At 44.0% G+C, this 25,260-nt stretch overlaps 1 long non-coding RNA gene and 1 pseudogene across 1 annotated transcript; one reads left to right on the plus strand and one right to left on the minus strand.

The window, feature by feature from the left end:
* The first annotated feature begins 25 nt into the window (after window positions 1-25).
* On the plus strand, window positions 26-8,043 carry LOC121829651 (uncharacterized). The gene is made up of 3 exons (XR_006072714.2): window positions 26-168; window positions 4,871-5,021; window positions 5,211-8,043. It is a non-coding gene; the product is annotated as an uncharacterized LOC121829651 (long non-coding RNA).
* On the minus strand, window positions 4,350-4,447 carry LOC121829889 (U6 spliceosomal RNA; annotated as a pseudogene).
* Window positions 8,044-25,260: the final 17,217 nt, after the last annotated feature.

Consider the following 25,260-nt stretch of genomic DNA (forward strand, 5'->3'; position numbering starts at 1 on the left):
TTGCTCCTTTGCTTTGTTTTGGTAGAACTCATCAGAGAAACATTCTAAGCTCCTGTTTCAGGAGATGTGAAGCTGTGGATGAGATTTCTCTATGGGTTGCCTTCACTTCAAGGGAATGCTGTAACTGGTGTTTTGCAAAATACTGCCTTTCACCCAAGCCTTGAGCAGGTATTGTTTTTCTTTGATCTGCAAACATCCCCTTCCTCATTCCTGGCATTGGTGATCTTTGACCTCTCTGTTTCCAGGCTTATCCATTTTATTGATCTTTGTCAGTCTTGCTAGAGACATTGATCTATTTATAGAGCTTTCTCTCTCTTTGTTTCATTGATCCCTCTCCATTGTTTTCCTGTTTTCAATGTCAAGGATTTTTGCTTTTTAATTTTATCATCCCCCTTCTGTGTACATTGTGTCTTACTTACTTTTCTATTGCTGGGATAAGACATAATGACTTATGAGCCTATGAGGGCCATTCTCATTCAAACCACCATAGTTAGATTTATTTCTGTCTCAGGTGGCATCTTCAATTACTAATTTGAGACTTTTTCTTTTAAATTTTATTTATTTATTTAGTGAGACAAGGTCTCACTCACTGTGTAGCCCTGGCTGGCCTGGAACATGCTATGTAGATCAGGCTGGCTTCAAACTCACAGATATATTTTTTTTATTTATCATCAGTGGCGCGCGCGTGCATGTGTGTGTGTGTGTGTGTGTGTGTGTGTGTGTCAGAGATAGAGGACTGTGGTGCATGTGCAGAGGCTAGAAGACAAGTAGCATTTGATGTGAATTTTCTTCAGGCAACATAAATTCTCATGTTTATATTCATTTCTAATTCTACTTGTGTCCTTCTTGATTTCTGTTTTTTGACTGGTATATTTAAAATATTTACACTTAATTCAACATTTATATTTAATAGGTGATATATTTGGATTTAGGATTAATCTTATTGTTTGTTTTCTGTTTTTCCCCGACTTTTAGTTCTATATTCCTTTTCTTTCTTTTTTTCTTGAGGGTTATTTGAACACGTTTTATTATTGTATTTAATTTATCCATTGTGGGCTTGATTACTTAAAATTTTATTACATTTATTTATTTTATGTGTGTGCACTCATATGCACATGCATAGAGGTCATAGAATAACTTATGGGAATTGGTTTTCTGCTTCTACTGTGTGGATTCCAGGGATTGAGCTCAGGTCCTTAGGCCTGCCAGTAAGGGCTTGTCCCTGCTGAGTCATCTCACAGGCCCTGACCACTTTTTCGGTTATTATTATTAGTAGTTAGCATATAAAGCAATAAGTTTTACTGGAATATATATATATGTATGTGTACATATATATGTATATACATATATATATATATATATATATATATATATATATCCACTTTTTTAGTAGTTAGCATCCCTCGTCCAAGGTGTTTGGAACTATAAATGTTTCAGATCTTAAGTTTTTTTTTTTTCATTTTAGAATATTTGTACAAGATATATAAGAATGAAACCCAAATATAAAGGCAAAATTCTTTTATGGTTCAAATATATCTTGTGTCTCTAGCTGATTATAGTTCTATTGAGTTTTTAGTATGCTTGTGTTTTCGCTGTGATCTGTTCCACAAAGTGAGATGTCAAGTTTTCCATTTGTGGCATCACATTGGGAGCTTAGAAAATTCCGGATTTTGGGGTACTTTGGGTTTGAGGTTTGGGGATAAAGGAGATCTGCACTGTATTTCTTTATAGTAGTTTTATTAGGAATTATAAGACATTTACATAACATCTTATGTCCTACTTAGAACTAACACTTTACTCACTTACAAAGCACGCAGTGAGAAAACAACCTAAAAATATGGGAGACTCAAAGTCTATGGCATGGTCCCCGTGTGCACTTTGGGGTGGGCCAGGGACCCACAGAAAATGAGTATGTTCTCTGAGTTCCATCCTTTCAGGGACCTATCTGGTCCTCTCTTATTCCCTGGGCACATTTTCATTTTTCTGGCCTGAAATCTGGGCCTATAGTGATCACCCTCTGCCCTGGTGGGGTGAGGAAAGTTGTAATGAGGACAGACTGGGGGGCTTTCTCCTCTCAGTCTTTGAACTCACAGCTCAAGGCTGTCTGTTCTGCCTTCCCTGCTCACTCTTTATTGTTCCTAGATTGGTCTGGGGCGTCAGGCAGGGTTCTGGTTTTTCTGGGGTTGTGGGGTGGAAGCCTACATAAAATCATTGGGTAGTCATTGCGTCTTTAAAAGTCCTGGCTTTTCTTGGATGGGGCAAAGAGCCATTATGTTTTTCATGCTAAAAATAAATTAATTTCTTGTCAAATATTACCAGAGATAATAATTATCTGCTTTTTTGGTAATTGCTATGAAATTCAGAACAACTTTTATTTGTGAATCTCTTTAAAACAAAAAGTTCATATAAGCAAATGCTATTATTTCAAGAAAATTCTTGGAACAATAAATCAACACCTGAAAATGCTGTGATATGATTTCCATTTAAATAGGCATTTAAAACATTTCCTTCCAAATTGTCTTCTCTCCCATAGAACTAAAAATTGATTTCTTCTTTTTATCCATCCAGGTGCCTGTTAGGGCTCATGGGTAACAGTGAATCTGTTTTCTTTCACGTCTCCCACTCGGGGTGGTAAGGCCCCCCCCCCCCCAGAGCAGGACAGATGGGAACAATAGAAACACCAGGCATTCTAAAACTGCAAAGGATTGATTGGTGACTTAACAAAGACCACCTCAGCGTGACATTCTCTGGAGAAATGCACAAGGCCACATAGAGAAATCCCCCTGCTTCCAAGTAGTTGGCCCATCCTGTTTCTGCATTCTCCTGGGACCAAAATGACCCTCATAAGAGACACTGGAAGGACTAATTTTCCTTGCTTTTTTTTGTTAAAGACAAGATTTCTCTATATAACACCCATTGTCCTAGAATATACTGTGTAGAGCAGGCTTGCCTCCTAAGGGCTGACATTATAGATGTGCACCAACAAGTCCAGCTTGCTTTTCTTATATTTAAAAGATTGGGATAGGAGAATTCTCTAAAAGAGCTTCCAGGAGTGCAGTTTTCTAAGTGGGCTTAGCAATATTTTTTTTTTTACATTTGTTTATTTTGCGTGTATAAGTGTTTTGTTCTCATATATGTATGTGTACCATGGGCCTGGTGCCCTTGGAAGTCCAAAGAGGTCATGGAGTTACAGATGGTTGTGAATCATCATGTAGGTACTGGGAACTGAACTTGTGTCTTCTCTAAGAGCGTCAAGTGCTCTTAACTGCTGAGCCATCTCTGCAGCCACGAAAGTGCATTTTTAAACATTTTTGACAGTACCATGTTTGTTTACAATACCCTATGATCACATTTACCTCCATCACCTTCTCATCCCTCTCCACCCCAGCCTCGTGCGGCTGTCACATCTGCTATGTTCATGACTGTAGTGGTCAAGTCACATTCAGGTGACAGAGCCCCACTGTGCCCCTCCACATCTTTTGGCTCACACAGCCTTCCCACCCCCTCTTCTACAATGTGCCTGCCTCTGAGAGAGTGACATAGGTGTCCTGTTTGGAACTGACCCCTCAGCAGCCACTTCTTCTCAGCATTTTGGCCCTTTATGGATCCCTCCCTGCTTTAACCACTTCTGAAAGAGGCTTCTCTGACCGAGCCTGAGTGTCACTAGTCTGGGGGTGTGAGCACAGATGATGAGAAGACAGTTTTACTCCATGTGTCTACTTGGTGTGACATCAGTAGTAGGTTCTCCCAAGGGGCCTGTGACTTCCCTAGCTGTAGGCTTTGATTCGCTCTACAGCACCAAGTATGTGTTTGAAGTTGGCCTCAAATCCAAGCTGGAGACAGTTGGTTTCCCCAGAACATCCATGCCACTGTTGTGCCATTGTGTGTCTCTTGCCAGGCAGTTCAGGACTGCAGAACCCTTGGTGTGATGTTAGTAACTTTTCTCCCCCAGCAGCCTGCACAGCGTCTTCTAGCCCTGTGAACGAGACACAGCAGGGAAGAATCTAATTTGGTTTCTGTGTCCTATATCTAGGGTGTGGGTGTCTAGTTCTACTGGGCATCCAAGAGCAACAGCAGTAGGCTGTATTGTGTTAGGGAGTCTCTGTGGGCTCCCTCACCAACAGCTCACTAGGAGGTATCCCTCACTTGGCTGGTTTTGAAAACCAGTGACTTCTGGAAGTAGTACTGACCACTCACGCAGAGTACTTCCATCCAAATAACTCCTTAAATTTTTTTAAAGTTAGCTCATAAGGGAGTGGGTTTCTATGTTTTTTTTTTTTTTCATATATAGGTTGACTTTGCTTTAGTCCTTTTCTCCCCTAGTCTTACCCACTTCTGCTTCCATGTGAAAAAACATGGAACACTCCACAAACGCCATTCTTGTGCAGGAGCCACGCGATCTTCTTTGATTTGTTCCAGTTTTACTATTAGCGCTGCAGAAGCAGGCATGGAAATGTTTTTTTGTTTTGTTTTGTTTTGTTTTTTTGGAAATGGGTTCTTGTATGAGGTTTAGGCATCTGAGAAGACAAACGCAGTATGGATCTTGGAATTTACTGAAGTCTTTCTTCAAATCTCTCTTCAGGTCTGCAAATGGTCTATGGCAAGAAATATTAGAGGCTCACCAGAGGCCATGGTCTCCTGACCACCTTCTCATTTGGCCGCATACTTGAGGGTTGTTTTTAGTCTTTGAGACGGGCTCACTAGACAACCTTGACTGGCTTGGAATTTTCCATGTAGTCCGAGATCTGCCCACCTCTGCCTCCTGAGTGCTGTGCCTGGCCTTACTTGAGTTTTATTCAAAACTGATTCAATACTACTTCTAGTAAGGCCCACCAAGCCTCTGCCATCACCTTGTTCTCTTTTCTTCCAGGCCAGCTGGGAGGAGACGACTTCCGGGATAAGCACGGAAACCCCATGTTGCCCGTGGGCGGTGCCTCCATTGCTTCCTCCCCAGCCCGCTGTTCTGCCAGCTTGTTCGAGGGTCCTGTACTGTTCTGTGAGCAAGAAAGGAGTTCTGCTGGGTCCGTTGGCACATTTTTCATATATTTGTGGGTCATTTGGACCTTTTGTATTCTGTAGTAGTACTTACTTGAATATTAATATTCGTACACTCTGAATGATTTCCCGGTTTCTTTTATATTTGAAACTTTTAAGATGGTGTCTTTGGTTATTTTTACTTAATGAAGCACCTGTCAATCTTTCGTTTTCAGCCTAAGACAAATCTTCCTCACTACAAACTTGCACATACAGCCTCTTCATTTTCTTCTGCATAAAAATGTGTGGACGAAGCAGAGGGAGTCCAGGTCCAGCGAGCCCTTCCTCCTCAGCTCCCAGCCAGGCTTCGAACCCAGCTTGCCTTGTGATTGAGTGTGCTCAGGCTGTTAACAGAGTTCTGCCCAGTGGAGTGTGGCAAGAAGAGAAAGGCAGTGTTCTGGGCCTTGCCTGAGTGGTGGACAGGGAGGATGAAGTCATCTGCTGAAGATGCCGGGACCCTGCTGCGGAAATCACAGCAGCACACACTTGTGTCGCACACTCAGTGGTGGAGGTGAGCGGCGGCCATGGTTGTTTTCAGCACACCTTGTTTGATCACCAGTTTGGAAAGTGACACAGAGACAGAAGCTCAGATTGAGGAAGATGGATGAAAGCCATTTTAACCATCACAACAGCTTTCAGCTACGGAAAAGTCTCCGTGAGTGTTATTAGCCAGTACTCACCAACCACGCCGTCACGATGCAGCTAATGAGGCTGAGCACTAATGGCCCGGGAACAATGAGGCAAATTACTAAGTTCTGCTAAAATGTTTCTCCACTTATCTTCAATTATTCAGATCCAATCTAATTTCCTTCAAAATTAAATGCTGGGGCTCCAGTTAACTCGTGTGACTGAACATTTAACAACAGATGCCTTCTGTACCTGCACGTGACGACTTTGCTGAGAAAGAACAGGGCAGGCTTACTCCCCATTGTCTCTGAAATACAGCCATTTCCTAGACATGTTAAGATGGCGTGCTACAGGAGGCGCGTAGCTGGGGCTTTGTCCCTGAGTGCTAGGACCTAGGGAGCCTCCAAACTGCCTTCTCCCCGACTCTGCTGCCCTCCACCCACCTCACCGCTTCTTCAGCAGCTGTCCCAAGCTCCTGGGCACTTTTGGCTAAACCACTGGGCCTCTGGACACAGACAAAGCAAAGACCTGAGGTGGAAGTCTGAGATGAGAGAGCACTTATGGGTAACAATACACATTCAGTTTTCACTGACAGATGCCACAGAGTTTTCACAGAGCTGGATGCCAGGGTGGGCTTCTGGGGTCTGGATCCATTGGTGTGTGGTCTCAGCTATGGCTCCACATTCAGGAGCCAGGCACAGCTAGTTGTCAGAAGAAGAATGCTGAATAGCTTGGTGCTCTTCCCACCTGAGCTTCTGTGGACTTACGGGCACCGCTGATCTGTGTGCCGTCCATCTTTCCTCTCTTTCTTTATCTCCTGTTGCTCCTTTGCTATAATCTGGTCTTTCCTGGTCTCTTCATTTTCCTTTGTAACATTTCCTTTCCCTCTGAGGCTCCAGCTGTATTATCATCTTGCTTAGGAAAAATTGCATTTAATAAAACCAGAACTATCCCATTTAATAGTGTTCCAGTGGGAACAACCTGCCTTAATGAAGTTAAGAGTGTTTCAGGTGGCATGACTTTTCTTCAGAGGGCATGACGTGATTTCTTCGAAGGGACAGTATGCTCATTTTAGTCCTCTAAGGCCTTCAGGCCCTCCATGCAGTCGATTCTCCACGTTCTATGGAAGAGGCACACAGTGAATGAAGAATTGCAATCATTTGGCATTAGATTTGCACTGTGATTTATTTTATTAATTAGCCTGAGTTTTTACTTGTAGTACTTAGTTTTCCCTAGAGTCCACAACAAGCTCTTCTAAGTCCATCTAGAACCAGGTGGACTTAAGATGAAGTGAAAGGGAAATAAAAACCCTTCCCAAGTAGACAATTCCACATGCAGCCTGTCGGTCTGCAAATCTATCTTCCTGTAGCCCAAAGAGAATTATGAGGGTCTAGGCGTGGGGGTGCAAGCTTGTAACCCCGTACTCAGGGGCCAGAGCACAAGATTGCCTTGCGTTCAGACTCAGCCATGTCAGCCTACTGAGCTCTAGCCAGGGCTGCACAGCAAGATCTCATCTCAGAACAAAACCAGTGGAAACCACAGCAAGAACTGGGGAGAATGTCAGCTCTGGCTCCCCGCTTGGCACACTGTGCCTTTTGATGACCAAATGCCCTTTGTCCAGTGTGGAACTTTGTCGACACAGTCACTGGTGTGGATGACTCTCCATGTGCCAAGAACAATACTTAAGACTCTACAGGATTTATCTCATTTAAACCCCATGTTATTTGCTGTCTGCATTTTCAGATGAGGTTCAGAGAGGTTAATTATCCCACCCAAAGTCACACAGTCACACAGCCTCTCTTGACCTCAGCTTTCAAGATCTGCTGCCTGTTTCCTCCTCCTCCTCCTCCTCCTCCTCCTCCTCCTCCATCCTTTTGGTTTTCTGAGACAGGGTCTTACCATGTAGCCCAGGCTAGTCTGGAACTCACTATGTAGACCAGGCTGGCCTCAAACTCTCAGAGATCTGCCTACCTCTGCCTCCCAGGTGCTGGGACTAAAAGTGTGCACCACCATGCCCAACTGCTTGCTGCTAGTGTTCTTAAATTTTTCCCCAGTTGCCTCTGACTTCTTTGATGAAGAAAAACATCCAGCATTTAAAAAGTGGATCTTGGGCTCAAAGCACTGCGTTGGATGTGGAGAAAGCAGGCGTTGTTATGGGTGGGTTCCCCGACCTGAGAAGTAAACTGGTTTGTTTCACCAGGATGCTTCTGAGGAACAAGTGAAAGTACAAACTGCTGGCGGGATGGCTCAGGAGGTAAAGGTGCCCACTGCCAAGCCCAGCAGCCTGAGTCAGGTCCCGGGAACTCACGGCCGGAAGGAGAGAACCAGCCGCTTCTTGCTGTTCTCTGATTTCCACACTTGTGCTCTGCCATGCATGCACATAAAATAAATAATATAAAAATAAAAAGGAAGCAAGGTTGGTATTTTTCTCACCCTTGAACTTGATGGTTTTATCTGGCCCTGAAATTTATGCCAGGAAAAACTCTAACATAAATTTTTTGTTGAAGTAGTGTAAACAAACAAAAAATAAAAGAGGCAAAATGTTTAGTGTTCAGAAAATACAGTCTCCAAGGACCATGCTCTCCTTCTGTGGGTCTGCACATTTGTTTGCAGCCGAAAGCTGATATTTGCACCACCAGCCTCTGAGTTCAACACAGAAGCCAACGATTTGGCTTCAAAGCAGCATTAATGAATTAGTGCAGAAATTTCAGTCAGAGCTAACAGTCTGAATTCCCCTTCCATTCCTGTTTTAGAGGCCCAGGGACCTTTGAGATTCAAGATGAAACAAAACTGACTTTGATTAGTTTTAAAGCATTGCTCTGCTCTTATCTATACCCTCCAAGTCTAGGGCCTGGTAAACATTCTCCTTCATTCAGCAAGCGTTTATGGGCTGTCGGCCCTGTTCCTGCGTGGGGAGGACAGTGGCCACTGAGCAGACCTCGGCTCTCTAAGTGACTTCGCCTCGGTTTGATGCACACTTGCCCGAGGCTCTCTGATGTGCATTATGGATTCTATTCAGATATCCCTAACTCTTTCTTGTATAAAACACACAACGGTGGGGTCCCTGGCATTTTCAGAGAACCTGTGTGGTTCTTGTTGGAAAAATACTCTCACAAAACCAGAGTCCAGTGGTCAGGACTCTTGGTGATAAATAGTGTGTTGTGACAGAAAAATGATCCCGCTTCTCTCCCTTTGGTAAGAAAGACGTGCATTTCTGAGAGCATTATGAAATGATTTGGTTTTCCAATACATTATCATGAATTAGTGAAATTGGTTATGGACTTAATTATGCTTTTCTAAAAAAATGTTTTTAGTCTGCTCTCAAACATTTTGAAGTGGACCTTGATTATAGTTACCAAATTGTATGTAAGTGCCCTGCGCTTATCACGGAAGGGCCACAGGTGGAATGTAGCGGGGCTGGAGAGGAGGGTAATGGAAAAATCCTCTGCTTGAGTTTGCTGCTTAAATGTCATGGTCGGTAAATGGATTTCTCTGCTTCCTGGGACTCGCTTCTCCTGCATTAGCCTGGCAGCAATTAGAGGGCCGAGATCGCCCTGGAAATGGGCTTGCTCGACCATGTGGTTCATCTTTCTATTGTGCAAAACAGAAAAAATTGCTTCTAATCAATCCACTTCAACTTTTAGTCGGAAAATTATTTACCATCCCATCAGCTGAAGTACCAAGAAATGTTCTGTTTGAATTAACTGGGGGGAAGAGGGACTCGTGTCAATCAGCGGGCTGCAGTGACAGCGGCGCAGTCTCACGATGGAGACAAGAAAGAGACGACATTATTCCTGGTTTCCTTGCCCAACTGATTGGTGCTTTTAGGGCAATTAATCCTCATTTCAAGTATAATTGGACTCTTATTGATTGAAGCAGCAATGTACGATGTGGTTGCTGTAACATGGAAAGATAGGCTTTCTTCCAAGCAGAACACCGTTAATTTTGAACTTCAGATCTTTTGCATTTCATTCACACAGTTGATCAATCCCCCTGCTTTGCAGCTGACTTAAGATGTAACATTTTAAGCCGGGCGGTGGTGGCGCACGCCTTTAATCCCAGCACTCGGGAGGCAGAGCCAGGTGGATCTCTGTGAGTTCGAGGCCAGCCTGGAGTCCCAGGAAAGGCGCAAAGCTACACAGAGAAACCCTGTCTCGAAAAAACCAAAAAAAAAAAAAAAAAAAAAAAAAAAAAAAGATGTAACATTTTGTGATATTGTTACTTTTTTTCAGAAGTATCGATTATCAGGGAATTTTTACTGATTTCTGCTTTGCATATCAGTTTAGTCACTGACTTTCCAAAGCGGAATGAGTCACACGGCTGTGTTCTAATGAATTTCAGATAGTGTGAATTAAACATTGACAAAAATCTGAGAAAACAAAACTATGTGTGAATTACAAGAGTAGACACATTAAAATTGTGCTTTAACACAGCTACCTTCATTAAGGGAAAAAACCCAGCTCAGGCTGAGCAGCTAGGGATGCTGGGAAAGCAGGACCAGCAAAGGGCGTTTGTGGGAAGTGGGTCCTGAGTCTGTGCTGGAATCTGGTGCCGGGAAAGAGGCTTCCTTCACAGCTCCCTAAATAACTATTGTTTGTCTCTTGGGTGACTGGAGATTACCACAGCAGCAAGCATGCAGGTTTCTAAGCAGATCATCTTAACAGACACGAATACATGCACACATGATTTTTTGGTCAGCTTAGTGACTGTTCATGAATTTACTGATACTTCAGTTATCGTCTGCCGCCCCACAGTCCCTCAGTCAGCACTCTGCCTGCCACTTAGCCACTTAACCACGGCCTGTCGGGGCTTCCGGTCCAAGGGCCCTGGCTCTGTCATAGCTGTGATATGTACGTTTAAATTAAGTCTCTATCAGTCTGTTTATCAATACGGCTCAGAAGTCAAAGGCTGGGGTGAAAATCTGCTAGCTCAGAGAGGCTGAGTAGCATCTAGCTGACCCTTCTTTTTGGCCGGAGACACCACAAGAGACCGGTCTCTTTCCTGGCCTCAGAACCTAGAGAGCTCAAACTGTAGTCCATGTCACTCCCCCTCCCCCTTGGGTTCCTTCCTGTGGGTCTTCTGTATCCAAGTTGCTGGCTTCTCTACGGCCAATTCAGGTCAGTTAGTCACTGGCTCCACCCCCTGATTCAAGGTATAACTTTACTGGGCAGTCTTGGGAGTGTCAGAGTACAATCAAAATGTCCCACAACACACATACACACACACCTACACACACACCTACAAACACATACATATATGTGTGTATATATTCTTTGGAAGAGACAGTTTACCTCCTTTAGATCAATGTTGATTAACAATAGGGGTATAAAGCCATATCTGATGACAGTGCCCTGTCTTATTTAAGCAGAGGTTTAAATTCTAGGCACCCATTTAACAGGAAAACCCTCAGCCTTTGTAAAAATTAAATAGAATCCCAATGAAGACATTTCTGTTCTGCCTCTAAGGCCACTTTAAGTGCTGCTTTCCACTCACTGGCTTTTGCTTGGCACACTGACCTTGGCTCCCCCTCATTCTCAGGGCCACACATGGCATCAATGTTCATAAAGCTTCCTCCTTCTTACAGAAGAGTTTAGCTGAAGTGGACTAGTGCTCACGGTACACAGGGTGCTGCCTGAACTGGGGGCTCCTACCGCTTCTGCCTTCTGCATCTAGGGCTTTGTCAGAGCTGACATGGCACCCCAAAAGAAGCAAAATAAAAGACCCAGGGAGAGCTTCCAGATGTATAGCTGGAATCTTAAAAGTTCTTATTAATAAAAACAAACTCAGGGCCAGGTATTGGGGTGAACACTGGAAGATCAGAGAAGCAGAACAAGCCACAACTAACCTCACCTTGCCAATTCCTCAGCTGATCCTGTTTCCTCAGACTGGAAGCCTATGAGTCCTCATCCAAATGGATCTCAGCTGAACTGCTGCTCAAAAGCCTAAAAGCTTAACCAGCTCTAGTTCCTGGTTTTCACGCCTTATATACCTTTCTGCTTTCTGCCCTCACTTCTTGGGATTAAAGGTGTGAGTCACCATGCCTGGCTGTTTCCAGTGTGACTTTGAACTCACAGAGATCTGGGCGGATCTCTGCCTCCCAAGTGATAGAATTAAAGGTGTGAGTGCCACCATTTTCTGGCCTCTGTATCTAGTGACTGTTCTGTTCTCTGACCCCAGATAAGTTTATTAGGGTGCACAATATTTTGGGGAACACAATATCACCGCACAGATGCTCAGTGTAGATGTGACCATTGCTGTTGATGCAGGTGGAGGGTGGCCTAGGGATGCTTACATGGAGTTTTGCCGCTTGCGGGTTAGGTTTGAATGCTTGTTCCCAGGCCTCCTCTGTCCCCAAGACTTGTGTCCTTTAGAGCCGATCCCAGATCACCATCTCTGTGGAGTCTTTTTCCCTGATTGCGAAGATGAGATTGCTGGCAGACCCGAGGCTGTGCTAACATCTGAGATCACCTTTCATACGTCTCCCTCCCGTCTGTGTATCAAGTCCATTGCAGAAAACACAAGGTATGGATAATTACAAATGAAGTAAGATCGTCAGTCTACGCGGAACACAATGGGGATTTTCAAAGAGGATTTTCCTTTTAAGCCTGCATGTGAAGTTCAAGTGTTATACGTGTCCAAGTCAGACCTGTAGAAGACATTGGGAGGTGACAGGAGCGGGAGTCACCAGCACCCCACCCTATCTAGCCCCTTCAGTGAAGAAGTTTCTACCTCCAAAGATGCCCCCAGAAAGAAAGCTGGAGTGTGGGGGTGTTGACACCAGGTTAGCTCTCATTACACAGCTCCAGGGCAAGAGCATGCACACGCATCAACAAGTCAGTGTCCCACACGAAGAAGCGACCGCTCATCCTGTCGTCGCTCAAATGTTTTGTTTGCTGGGAAGTCAGGCTTGGAGTGGGGCGGGGTTCCTCGGAAAATGCAAAAGAACTAAAACTTTGTGCCATTCGTTTTACAGTATAATTCCATCCTCCCTCCTTCTCTCCTTCCCCTCCCCCGTCGCCTCCCCTTTTCTTCTTCCCAGAAAGTATCCCTGGCAGGCAGCAAATTCTTAGACACCCGCAGAGGAGGGAACACGTGCCGCTGGCCAAAGGGCACAGGATTTGCGGCGTGAGCCACTCCAGCCCTCCCTACCCCGCCCCATAGCTTCGCTTTTTGTTGGGTTGCTGCGGAGCATTAAAACTGCTGCTGAAGTTTTCCTTTGCTCCTCCTGGGCACCCGTATTCGGAATGGAGCGAGGGCCAAGTTGGATCCGGTGTCTCAGGCAGCCGGGTGCAGGGGCCTGCGCTCTTTCTGTCTGAGATGGGAGTAGCCGAGCTGGGTAGGCTTGGCCTGATGCTGGTGGTGTGTAGGAGAAGCAACCCAGGAGCCCTTGGTAATGGGAACCACTGTTCTCCAGTCCCTTCCCAGCTGGGTTAGCCTGGGCTGCTCAGCTATCTCGGGACGGATGACGTCATGGGACAACGGGGGCTGGGAACTGGAGTCCCCAGCATCCCATGCCAAAAGTTTCTGCCCCAAAAGCTGCCCCCAGGAAGGGCGATTGTTAGGCGATGGTGACACCTGGAGAGGGCTGCTCTGGAGACTTATTGAGTCCTTATTTTACTCTATGGGCAACCAGTTTCAGATTTTCTGTGTGGGTTTTAAAAGACATTTCTCGTTCAGCACACATGCATATCTAAACCAAATGTCATTTTTCAAGCTTCAGAACTGGCACCATTTACAGCGTGTTTACCTAGCATTTAACTAATCAAATCCTGAAATACCTTCTGGAGCAGCGGTTCTCAACCTTCCTAACGCCGTGACTCTTTAATAGTTAGTTCCTCATGGTGTGGGGACACCCAACCATAAAAGTATTTCGCTGCTACTTCATAACTGTGGTTTTGCTACTGTTATGAATCGTAATGTATCAAGCTATCTGCTAGGCAACCGGAGAGGTCTCTACCCACAGACTGAGAACCACTGTTCTGGAGGTTGTTTTACTTTTGGAAAACAGAAATTCCCTTTCCCAGTTGGTAGGAATCTTATGAACAAGCTCCCTGCTAAGGAAAGAGAATTCTGAGTGTTTAAGTAATACCATATGGGCTGGAGAGGTGGCTCAGCAGTTAAGAGCACTGGCTGCTCTTTCAGAGGACCTGGGTTCATTCCCAGCACTCACACTGCAGCTCATAACTGCATGTAACTCCAGTTTCAAGGATATTGGACACCTTCACACAGACATACATGTAGGCAAAGCACAAATGCACATGAAATAAAAATAAGTAAATATTGGTTTTTAAAAATAGCATCATATTGCCGGGCGGTGGTGGCGCACGCCTTTAATCCCAGCACTCGGGAGGCAGAGCCAGGTGGATCTCTGTGAGTTCGAGGCCAGCCTGGTCTCCAAAGCGAGTTCCAGGAAAGGCGCAAAGCTACACAGAGAAACCCTGTCTCGAAAAACCAAAAAAAAAAAAAAAAAAAATAATAATAATAATAATAATAATAATAATAAAATAGCATCATGCTACTCTGCCACAAACTTTAACCAAAGTAAAAATTTTATATACATAGGGACACAGAAACATGACAAAGTAATTGTAACCTTCTAAGGCTACCATACCCTCTGTACTGGTGAGCAGCCGGATCCCCTCACTCTGCAGACCGGCCTGGTTTCTCAATCCTTCCTTTCTCCTTTTCCAGGAGTGAGTGTGCTTGTTGCGTGGTGGCTTCTAAGAACTGTCACAGCAATTCTGCAGCACTCTGCAGCCTTAGGTCTCACTTTGTCAGCATGGAGGATTCACTTTCTCATGTTTTTGTGTCCAAGGAGACAATACTCACTACAAACTCTGCATTTCTAATTTGGTTGCAGAGTTAACCAAACAAGTAAATCAGCGGCATTGTGTGTGGGTTCCTGATTCCCGGTGTCGGAGCCTGCTGCTGGTGTGGGTGGGTTCCTGATTCCCGGTGTCGGGGCCTGCTGCTGGTGTGTGTGGGTTCCTGATTCCCGGTGTCGGAGCCTGCTGCTGCTGTGGGTGGCTGTAGCCACTCTAATGATGTAGGAGGTCTTTTAGAATACATGGGTTTGTCATGGTGGCCATTTAAGAAGGCCATGGTCAGTGGGAAGTGAGAGAGTCTCTCATTTCTCTGCAGTAGCTAAACACACAATGGCCGTTTCTGCCTTTGCTCTGGAGAGCAACTTTGTGCCCACTTTCCATTTCTCAGTAATCATGTAGGTCTAGGTACTCGAACTTACACGTGTGCAGGGATTACGACAGGAACTCCAAATCCCTAAACCGTACAATACTTTCGCCTCCTTCTGCCTACAGTCCATCTGTGTCCACAGGGAGGACAGCGACAAGGGGCGGAGTCTGTTCTCGTTCTCTTCTGGATCTGAGAAGGGCTCGGGGGCTTTGGCTGCATTCTTTCATTTAGTATCAGTCACAATCCTTTACAGTAGGGTCTTCGTTCACAAATAAGTCAAACGAGACTCAGAGACATGAAATGAACTGCCCACAAGCACACACTGAATCAGGCACGGCATCGGGTACCACACTTGAGCCTATCTAATGACAGACACTGGGTTCTTAGTCTTTGCCGAATCACTGTGGCCAGAGAACATGTAGGTTTCATTTCCCTGGTCAAATGGGAGCACACCTTTTTATTTGAAGCTATGTTTGAACATGGTTCCTTCTTTAGTGTGATATAGCTCTAACACATGAGGCAAAACAATTTATTTCCATGATACCACAGACTTCATTTCCAAACCTACCTTACACCATTCCCATTAGCGCTGATGTTCATCCTGAGGTAATGAACAGTTCTTCAGCAGCAGCCTAGAGCTCTGTGGAGTGCTGGTTAAGATGCAGCCTTCTTGATCCCCATGTGGACAAGGATTAAAATTTGGAACCTGAGAAAGTGCCTTTAATTAAAAAAAAAATATACATTCTAGAAATAAAAGATTAATGATAACATTGTATTAATGTAATTGTTCTATGGAAAAAATCTGTAATCATTGAAGATGATTATTGGAAACATTGAGAATGTATATTGAAAATATCATCTGATTTTTAACAAGTTGAATTCAGGGCATTCTTACCTAATATGATAAAGTGTATATATCTGAGACCAACATGAACATCACAGTTAAAAGGAAAATACTGAGACAAAGATGTTATTTTATTACAGTTATTTTTGTATTTATGAATGGTTTGTTTCCAAAATTTTCCATTTAATATTTTCAGACAGCAGTTGGTACCTGGTAACTATAACCAAGGAAAGCAAATCTGTGGCTAAAGGATGATGGATGCCCAAAACATCACACCTGGACTTTAATTTAGCCTTGTCTGCATTGGAGGAACTGCCTTTTAATAAGGTCTTGAATGAATTAAGCTTATGAGTGAACTAGAAAGGCAAATAGGAATTTTGGAATAAAACCTTGACTTTTTATCATGATTTTAGCTCTTTTTTTTTGAGCTGAAGGATGATGGATGCCCAAAACATCACACCTGGACTTTAATTTAGCCTTGTCTGCATTGGAGGAACTGCCTTTTAATAAGGTCTTGAATGAATTAAGCTTATGAGTGAACTAGAAAGGCAAATAGGAATTTTGGAATAAAACCTTGACTTTTTATCATGATTTTAGCTCTTTTTTTTTGAGCTGAGCAAGCGCCCTACCACTGAGCTAAATCTCCAACCCTGATTTTAGCTCTTTTTAATTGCATGACTCTGGGCAAGCTGTTTAGAGGGCTGTGGGGAAGTCTAACCCATCAATGTATATGTCAAATATTCGTTTTCAAAAGTGCCAGCGGGGGCTGGAGAGAGATGGCTCAGTGGGTGAAAGCACTTGAGGTTGAAGCCCGACGACTTGAATTCGATCCCCAGAATGCATCGTGGAAGCAGAGACCCGACTCCCAAAAGTTGTTCTCTAATCTCCATGTGTGTGCTTTGGCACACATGAGCCCACATTTGCACACATCATACACACAGACATATAATAATAATAATAATGGTAAATTAAATAAAAATAAAACTCAAGAAAGTACCAGTGATGCTGAAAGGTATAGTTTCCTGAACACTTGCTGCTGGCCCGTAGACACTGTGCAAACATTGCGTGTGCAAACTTATTGAAGCATGCTAGAACATTTGCAAGGGAAGGCTACCCTCGCCTTAGTTTTACAAAGAAGAGGCTGGGGCACAGAATAAGCTGAGCCAGGATTCATCAGGGAGTCTGACCCAGTGTTGTGCTCACCACAGCACCTGGCTGACTTTCTTAGTGGGCAATGGCTGCTTAAGAACAACAGCAGGTGGCTGGAGTCATGGTCCATAGGTTAAGAACACTTGTGCTCTTGCAGAATGCCAGGATTTGGTTCTCAGCACCCACACTGGGAGGCTCACAACCACCTAGAACTCCAGTTACACAGGCTCTGTCGCCCTCTTTTGGCCTCTACAGGTACTCACACACACGGTGCACATACATACATTTGGGCACATACACATAAAATAATAAATATTTAAAAAAAGTAATATTAAGAAAAACTGATAATACTGGGTAGAAAACAGTAAGAATGTTTTCTTTCTTAGAGTACGGACCCAGTAAGGAAATGCTAAATTCATTCTTGAGATAAGTTATCAATCTGGTAGCAGAGATGTGTGTTTGATAAGACAGTAGTCATCTGTCTGGGTTAGTCTGTGGTCCTATGGACTTTGGACAGCTACTGCAACTTGCAGTTAGGACAGTCATAATCACCAGCAAGGCAATGTCTTAGAAATTTGTATATACTAATTATTGAAAAGAATGGGTTTCATCTTGTTTTTATGTGTGCACATTATACTTTGATATTACTATCCTGTGACTCCGATTTCTCTCCCTCCTCTCCCCGACCCACTTTCTCTTTCCTAAAATCTCTCTTTAATGTGTGCCTGTTTAAATTATAAATTCTACATGTGAAAGGAAATGTCTTGCTTCTCTTCCTGAATCTGGTTTATTTTGCATAACTTTCTGGTCTCCAGTCCATTTTGCTGAAAATGACATCTTTTGTTCTGTGTGCTGAACAGAAGTTCACTGTGCATAAATCTGCTGTTTTCTTTGTAAAGTGATCATCAATGGGCACCTGGCAAGGCTGACTCTCTGTCTTGGCTATTGTGACAAATGCTGTAAGGGACACGAGTGGACAGCAAAAGCCATCGCTCGCCTGCCGGCAGCAGCACCATCCATTTCTTCTCTAAGATGGGAAACGCCAAGCCTTGCACCATCAGAACCACTTTTAATCAAACTCATCTGAGATTCAATTTGAAGAACTGCGCTTTCCTGGAAATGGAATTGGTACAGTTTAAAAGTAAATCTCATCCAGAAGTTATTTCATAAGAAATATGAAGGTTAAATATGTCTGCCCATTTCCCCACAAGACTCCTATCATCAGGTCATTTAGCATGTCACATGGGTAATACACCCAGGACAATGACGCTCAGTTCCAGCTTCTCTGAGAAGGACACTGCAGTCTCGCACGGCAGCTTCTCCTGCTTGCCCTCTCCTCCCAAATATGAACAAAGGGAAAGTAAGTAGCAAGAAAGGCTCTGAGGGTGATGCTAGAAAAGATTAAAAACAAACAAAAACCAAAACAAACAAACAAAAAAAACTGTCCAAGGAAAATATAATAGTTGAGTTTAAAGATATTAGTTGCCGTTGCTTTGTGACTGGGAGTCAGAAATGCTTCATTTGATTAGTAAGCATAAGGATTCCATGGAAATAGAAGGGGGAGCGATCTGCAAGGGGGAAGGAGACCTAGTTAGGAGAGGGCAAGAGGGCTGGGAGAGAATAGTGGGGTGGATGAGTAAGAAGACACACAATTACATGCATGAAAATGCAAAAGGCAGCCCATGGTTTTTTTTTTTTTTTTTTTTTTTTTTTTTTTTTTTTGGTTTTTTGAGACAGGGTTTCTCTGTGTAGCTTTGTGCCTTTCCTGGGACTCACTTGGTAGTCCAGGCTAGCCTCGAACTCACAGAGATCCGCCTGGCTCTGCCTCCCGAGTGCTGGGATTAAAGGCGTGCGCCACCAACGCCCGGCCGATAAGCCCATGGTTTTTAATGCTAACTTAAACAATAACACAAAGAGTAGCTGTTCCAAGAGATCAGCTTTAGGGATGGAGAAAGCCGATGAGCAGAAACAAAAACAAAGCAGGTAGGTCATTTCAAAGTCCCTTTATCTGAAAAGAAAGGACAACAGAGAACAACTGGTCGATTGACATCCGCTACTTTGAGCTACTTTTTGTGAGAATAAAAGGATCAAATGAGGTCTGGAGACTGATTAAGAGTGCTCACTGCTCTTTCAGAGGACCTGGTGTGGGTTGCCAGCGCCCACATGGCAGCTCACACCTGCCAGTAACTCCAGTTCCAAGGGATCCAATGCTGTCTTCTGGCCTCTGTGGGCACTGCCTGCACGTGGTGCACATTTATGTGCTCAGGAACACACACACACACACACACACACACACACACACACACACACACACACACACACATTTAAGAAGAAACTGGATGATGTAGGGATTAAAGCAGATGACTCCGTTGTCATACCTGGTGGTCTTTTCAGGAACACCAGCCCACTCTCCATTCTGCTTTCATAGGCGGCCAGGTAACACTGTACTTGAGGTTTGGAGATGTACAACCTTTGCACCAGTGACATCATCCTGATTTCCAGGCTGGTCTGTTTGGACCCGGTTTAACAGCTTAGTCCCAAACAGTGGCCATCTGGGATCATGATAAAACCAACAAAGCCATGCACAAGGAGGCAGGAGTAAACAGACCTGAAAACGGACGGGGTGGGAGAGGAAAGGCTGTATAAATACTCAGGAGGTTTTTGTTTGGGGTTTAAGAGCTTCTGTTTGTGGAGAAAAGACAGCAGAATGGCAGGGACAGATCTTAACACTATTTTATCTTTCACACTAACTTCGTTCCTCCAATTCTTTAGCTTTTGATACAAACCCCATGCAGACTATAGCTACTTTTAAAAGTGGTCTTTTCTTGGTGCTGGCTTGTGTTGGCTTGGTTTTAATGGACAGTGTTTCTGAGAACCTGAAGACTCCAAGAGGCCCTGAGTTACTGGAGTGCTGGTGCTGAGTTGTGTGGGCAGGGCTCTTCCGAGTGTGGGCAGCGCTCTTCCGAGTGTGGGCAGCGCTCTTCCGTGTGTGGGCAGGGCTCTTGCGAGTGTGGGCAGGGCTCTTCCGTGTGTGGGCAGGGCTCTTCCAAGTGTGGGCAGGGCTCTTCCGTGTGTGGGCAGGGCTCTTCCGAGTGTGGGCAGGGTCTTCCGAGTGTGGGCAGGGCTCTTCCGAGTGTGGGCAGGGCTCTTCCGAGTGTGGGCAGGGCTCTTCCGAGTGTGGGCAGGGCTCTTCCAGGTTTTAGAAGAGGCAGCATTTAGTCGGATTTTTAGATTTTTGAGAGTAGATTTTTTTTCTTGTTTTGAGAAAGCGAAAATACTTCATGGTATTAGTTCAAATGTGGGATACAAGGGGTGAGAAGGCAAGGAGATTGAACTAGAATATGGGATTTGTATCAGTGTGTGTGTGTGTGTGTGTGTGTGTGTGTACACCTGTATCTCTATGTGTGCATGTATGTAATTCAAGCCTCATACATGTTAGGTAAGTGCACTACCACTGAGCTATATCTCGAACTCATATTCCTTTAGAAATTGTAGTAAATACACATCACCAATCGTCTTCATCCCTTCCACCTGTACATCTTAGTCTGAGGCATACATACCCTCACCGCTATGCAGTTGCGCGGGACTTTTATTTTTCTCAAGACAAGGTTTCTCTGTGTAGTTTTGGTGCCTTTCCTGGAACTCACTCTGTAGCCCTGGCTGGCCTTGAACTCACAGAGATCCGCCTGTCTCATGCCTCCCAAGTGCTGGGATTAAAGGCTTGCGCCACCACCGCCAGTGAGCGGGACTTCTAAGTGGCATTGCACAGAGGCATGGGTTACAGAGAAGGGTGAGGTACTGTGGCTGCTTTTGCAGTGTGCTGCAGGATGCTAGATTTTGGTGGGAGTGGTAGCTGTGAGAAGTCTGCCGTGAGATTCCCAGGGATTTATGCCCACCATAAATATTCCAAAACCTTTATAAGGCTAAAAGTAAGCTTATGAAGGAAGAAAGAAATTTCCTTGGAATGCTTATCAGATAATTCTGGGATATTAAAAATACAGTGTATGAATTTAAGAAACAAACTCTTTTAAATTTGGGATAATCTTAGATATACAGAAAACTTGCAGAGACAGCAGAGTCCCTGGTGTCCTCTACCCAGCCTTAGCAATTTACATTATCACTGCCGCACATCAGCCAAAGGAAGAAATCAAATGAGGAGACTGTTCCTAGATGTTCCTAGTCAGTTTGTTTCCTTAACTCCTCACTAATTCCGGCCGTGACTCACAGTCATCAGTTTACTCTAGTTCAACTAACTGGCTTTCTAAAGTGCACCCTTGATGAATCTGCACATTTCCGAGCCCAGAAAGCTCCTGCTCCCACACACACACCTCTTAGAGACTCTTCCATGTAGCCCTCTTCTTGAGGAGCTTTCCCACATGCTCAGAGTGCTTTTCCTCAGTTCCCACCACCTCGTCCTGAAGTGTCACATAAAAGCATGTGGCTTTTACAAGCTGACTGTGTCTGTTGGGTGGGCACAAATTCCCTGTGACATTGGGGTGGGTCTCAGTGGAGTGGGGTAAACAGGGGCCGAAGCAAGGGTGAGACTTCACATTCTGTTCCTTTGTGTCCCTCCCAAAACTGAAAACCCACCTCAACCAATGGACCGACCAACCAATCGAAAACACAATCAAAAGTAACCCACTGTTTTTGGAAGAGCTGATAAAATAATTATTTCTTCTTGCTTGGCGGTGGTGGTGCATACCTTTAATCCCAGTACTAGGAAGGCAGAAGCAGGCTGATCTCTGAGTTCAAGGCTAGCCTGGTCTACAGAGTACGTTCTAGGACAGCCAGGGCTACACAGAGCAACCTTGTCTTGAAGAACAAACAGATAAACAAACAACAACAATTTTATTTTTCTTTCTAATAAGGACACCCGAGTTCTACTGTGCCCTTGTTGACCCTTGGTCCCTGCAGGCTAGTCAGTGTCCTCCCCCAAATATTTAACTTCAGGGCCTTCTCTGGAGCCATAATGTAGCTTCGGGTTGTGTTGTGTGTGCCAGACACGAGCTTTGGTGAACAGAGAGGATGGGTAGAGTGTTGGTCTCAGAACGTGTTTTCCTGAGCAGTCCCTGGTGTCAACCGGCTTTGTGGTAATTTGTTGCCTGTTAAGAAGGTAGAGGGAGGCATGCCCAGCTGTGGACTCCTGGGTTGTATCATGTGCCTGGTGTTCTGGCAAATTTATTAGCCAGTTTAAGGCAGGAGCAGCATTTCCTCTCAAGTGATTTCTTGTCCCTAGAAACTTATTATTTCCCTGGGGAACATTCTGTGACTCATGACTTGCTAGCATCTTTTAAAATATTACTTCTGCCCACACTGGCACAGCCCATACCTTCCACTTACAGTTTGTGTTTTGGATACTTGTGTACCAGATGCCCCCCAGACAGTTGCCTGCTCTTACACACAGCTCACACTAGAGTTACAGTAGATCGGAAGACATTTTATTTTAAAAAATAGGTAACACAGCATTCTTTTAGTCAGAAAGATGTTTATGTGAAAGTAAATTATTGGTTTTTTTTTTTTGAGGATCATTTAAAATTTAATATTGTTCTTTTTGATTGGAAAGATGTAACTGTATACATTTGTGGGACACAATGTAATTTTTATAAGGCTAGAATATTAGCTTGATTAAAATAATTTAGCTAACATATTCATCAACTTGTCTACCATTTTTTCTAGTGAGATACTTGAAGCATATTGTCAGTGATTTTGGAATATATATTATATCATTATTTAAGTAAAAGCAACTTACTGCTCAAGGCAGATTTACAGAGGCATCAAGAAACTTCAGAGCCCATCACAAGAATCTCTAGATAGTTACCACAGATGTGAACTCTAAAATGGTATGTCCGTCCCTTTACCTATGATTTCCTGAGGTTTTCAAGCTAGGAGGGTCATACATTTCATCGTTTTTCTCCTTTTTGTCTGCACTGGTTTTCTTCCTAAGCATGCCTTGTTGTCTTCTGCTCTCACTGAATTTTCTCTGTGCTACTAAACAGTGTTTGAGACTCTTTTTTTCCATTTTTCATGATTCCTAAGACTTTGTGCCTTGCTTGCCTGTCGTTCCTTCCTTCCTTCCTTCCTTCCTTCCTTCCTTCCTTCCTTCCTTCCTTCCTTCCTTCCTTCCTTCCTTCCTTCCTTCCTCCCTTCCTCCCTCCCTCCCTCCCTCCCTCCTTCCTTCCTTCCTTCCTTCCTTCCCCCCTTGCTTCTTTCCTGCTCCCCTCCCTCTCCCCTCTCCTTCCCTCCCTCCCTCCTTTCCTTCTTTCTTCCCTGTTTGGTTTTTCTTTTTTAGCTACAACACATAGTGAATCTAACCTATTGGTTAATGTGGCTGAGGGATGCATGGGAGTGGGTAGGTGGGTGGGTGAGTGGACATTCTCCTGTTTGAGGCCACAGTCTCTCTCCTTGAACTACCCTGAAGCTTTCCTTTATTAATTTCATATAATGGCAATTGGGTTATTAGGTTTTTTTAAATAAAAATGTCAGATGTCTTTGATAAAAAGCTGCCAAACTATCAAGAGAACAGAAACCTGTAGCTTAAACCATCTATCCCCATTTCCTACCCAGCATACTGGGGACTTCTAGTCCTGTTTACTTTTCAAATATCCTTTACTTCCTAATGGTTAATATATATCTCCAAGGAGTATCGCATGAATATTTATCAGCATTGCAAGTTAGAGAGATAAAGTTATTCTTAGAAGTCAGTAAATGAAAAAAAAAGAGGATCAAGATTTCATTTATTTTAGAGACTATATAGCTAGAGAGAGCAAACCTTTATTTTTATTTGTCTTGGAAGCTACAGTATTTCTTTTCCCTTTATCCTAATAACTCAGTATCAAAGTGCTACTTTGTTTTCTTGAACACAAACAAGTGCAGAAGGATCAAAAAGTTGGGGACAATTACCTCAGGAAAGTAAAACTACAGAATTCTTTTTCACATCAGATTTAATTTACAGTCTTTGTCCAGTGTTTTCTCTCATCCTCTGTCACACCTCTGTACTTGAAAAATTCTGATTATAGAAATAACATCTTAAAAATATAAATCACTGATAGTAAATACATTTAAAAGTGTAAGGCAGGGCCAGCACGAAGGCTCTGTGGGTAAGGATGTTTGCTCCACATGTCTGACGACTTGAGTTTGTCCCCCAGGACCCACAGAAAATGCAATTAACTCCACAAAGTTTCCTTCTGAAGTCCACAGTTGCATGCTGTGGCATGTGTGCCCCCCCCCAGTGTATACACATACAACATGCACACACACACACACACACACACACACACACACACACACACGAATACACACAGTAATTATAAATATAAGACATTCAACAGTTTATAGCAGAATGCAGACACTGTAGACCCCTGAAGTTCTTTCCCCCTTAGCACACACAGTACAGGGACATTTCGTTGTTTTGTTTTCCATAAATTTTAATGGCTCCATGAAATTACAGCTTCATATGCTGTGATTTATTTAGCTGTCATTCGATGTTTAAGTCATTTCCAATTTGGGATTACTGGGACCCATTTCTTGGCATTCTGACCCGTCCCTTGGGGACCTGACCTTCCTCCTGACTTAACCTCTTCTTCTTCCTCTTCCCCTTCCCCCAATTCTTGCCATGAGGTGTGCACACCTCCGCTTTCCCTCTTTCTCTTTCTCTCCCTCTTCCCCTCTCCCTTTCCTCCCTCCCTCTCCCTCCCTCCCCCGCTCTTATAATAAACCCTCCACACGGATGCTGTGTCTGCATGGCGTGAGTGACTTTCCTTAGCGCCACAGTCTCCCTCACCCATGGGGCACCTTGGCTCAACCTGCCAAGGCCTCCCTCGCCGTATTATTATACCATTAGTCTGTGAGAACATAATGATACACATGTCTACATGTTCTGAGCTGTTTTCTAACATGTCTACATGTGTTCTCAGCTGTCTTCTAACATATCTGCATATGTTCTGAGCTGTTTTCTAACAGGTCTACACGTGTTCTGAGCTATTTTCCAAGTTAAGAGAATTGTGATGTGAAAAGTGAGAATGTTTTTAAGACCCTAAATGATGCCAAGTTGCCTTCCAGAAAGGCTGAGAGCCAGGACTCTTGACCTCTTCAGTGTCCCCCATAAACCTGCTGCTGAGTAAACAGAATGTTAGGGTTCCCCCTCTTCATCAGTGTGACCTCCTTGTTCCCAGACGTGCTCCATGGAGTTCATCACAGCAACTTCTGCAAAGACTCATCGATAGAAAAGACCCCAAGAGCCTTTGAATTCCTAGAAAGTCCTTCCCTTACTGTTTCCGCCAATCCTGGGCTGTTTTGTCAAGATCCTCACCCAGGCCCAATCATGCCTGTTGGAATTCCTGGCCACTCCCCCAGTTATATGACCGCACATGCACACATGCACTGTTCAGATGTTTAGTTATTCCAGGGCTTTACGC

Source organism: Peromyscus maniculatus, chromosome 5, assembly GCF_049852395.1.
Source record: "Peromyscus maniculatus bairdii isolate BWxNUB_F1_BW_parent chromosome 5, HU_Pman_BW_mat_3.1, whole genome shotgun sequence".
Lineage (NCBI taxonomy): Eukaryota > Metazoa > Chordata > Mammalia > Rodentia > Cricetidae > Peromyscus > Peromyscus maniculatus.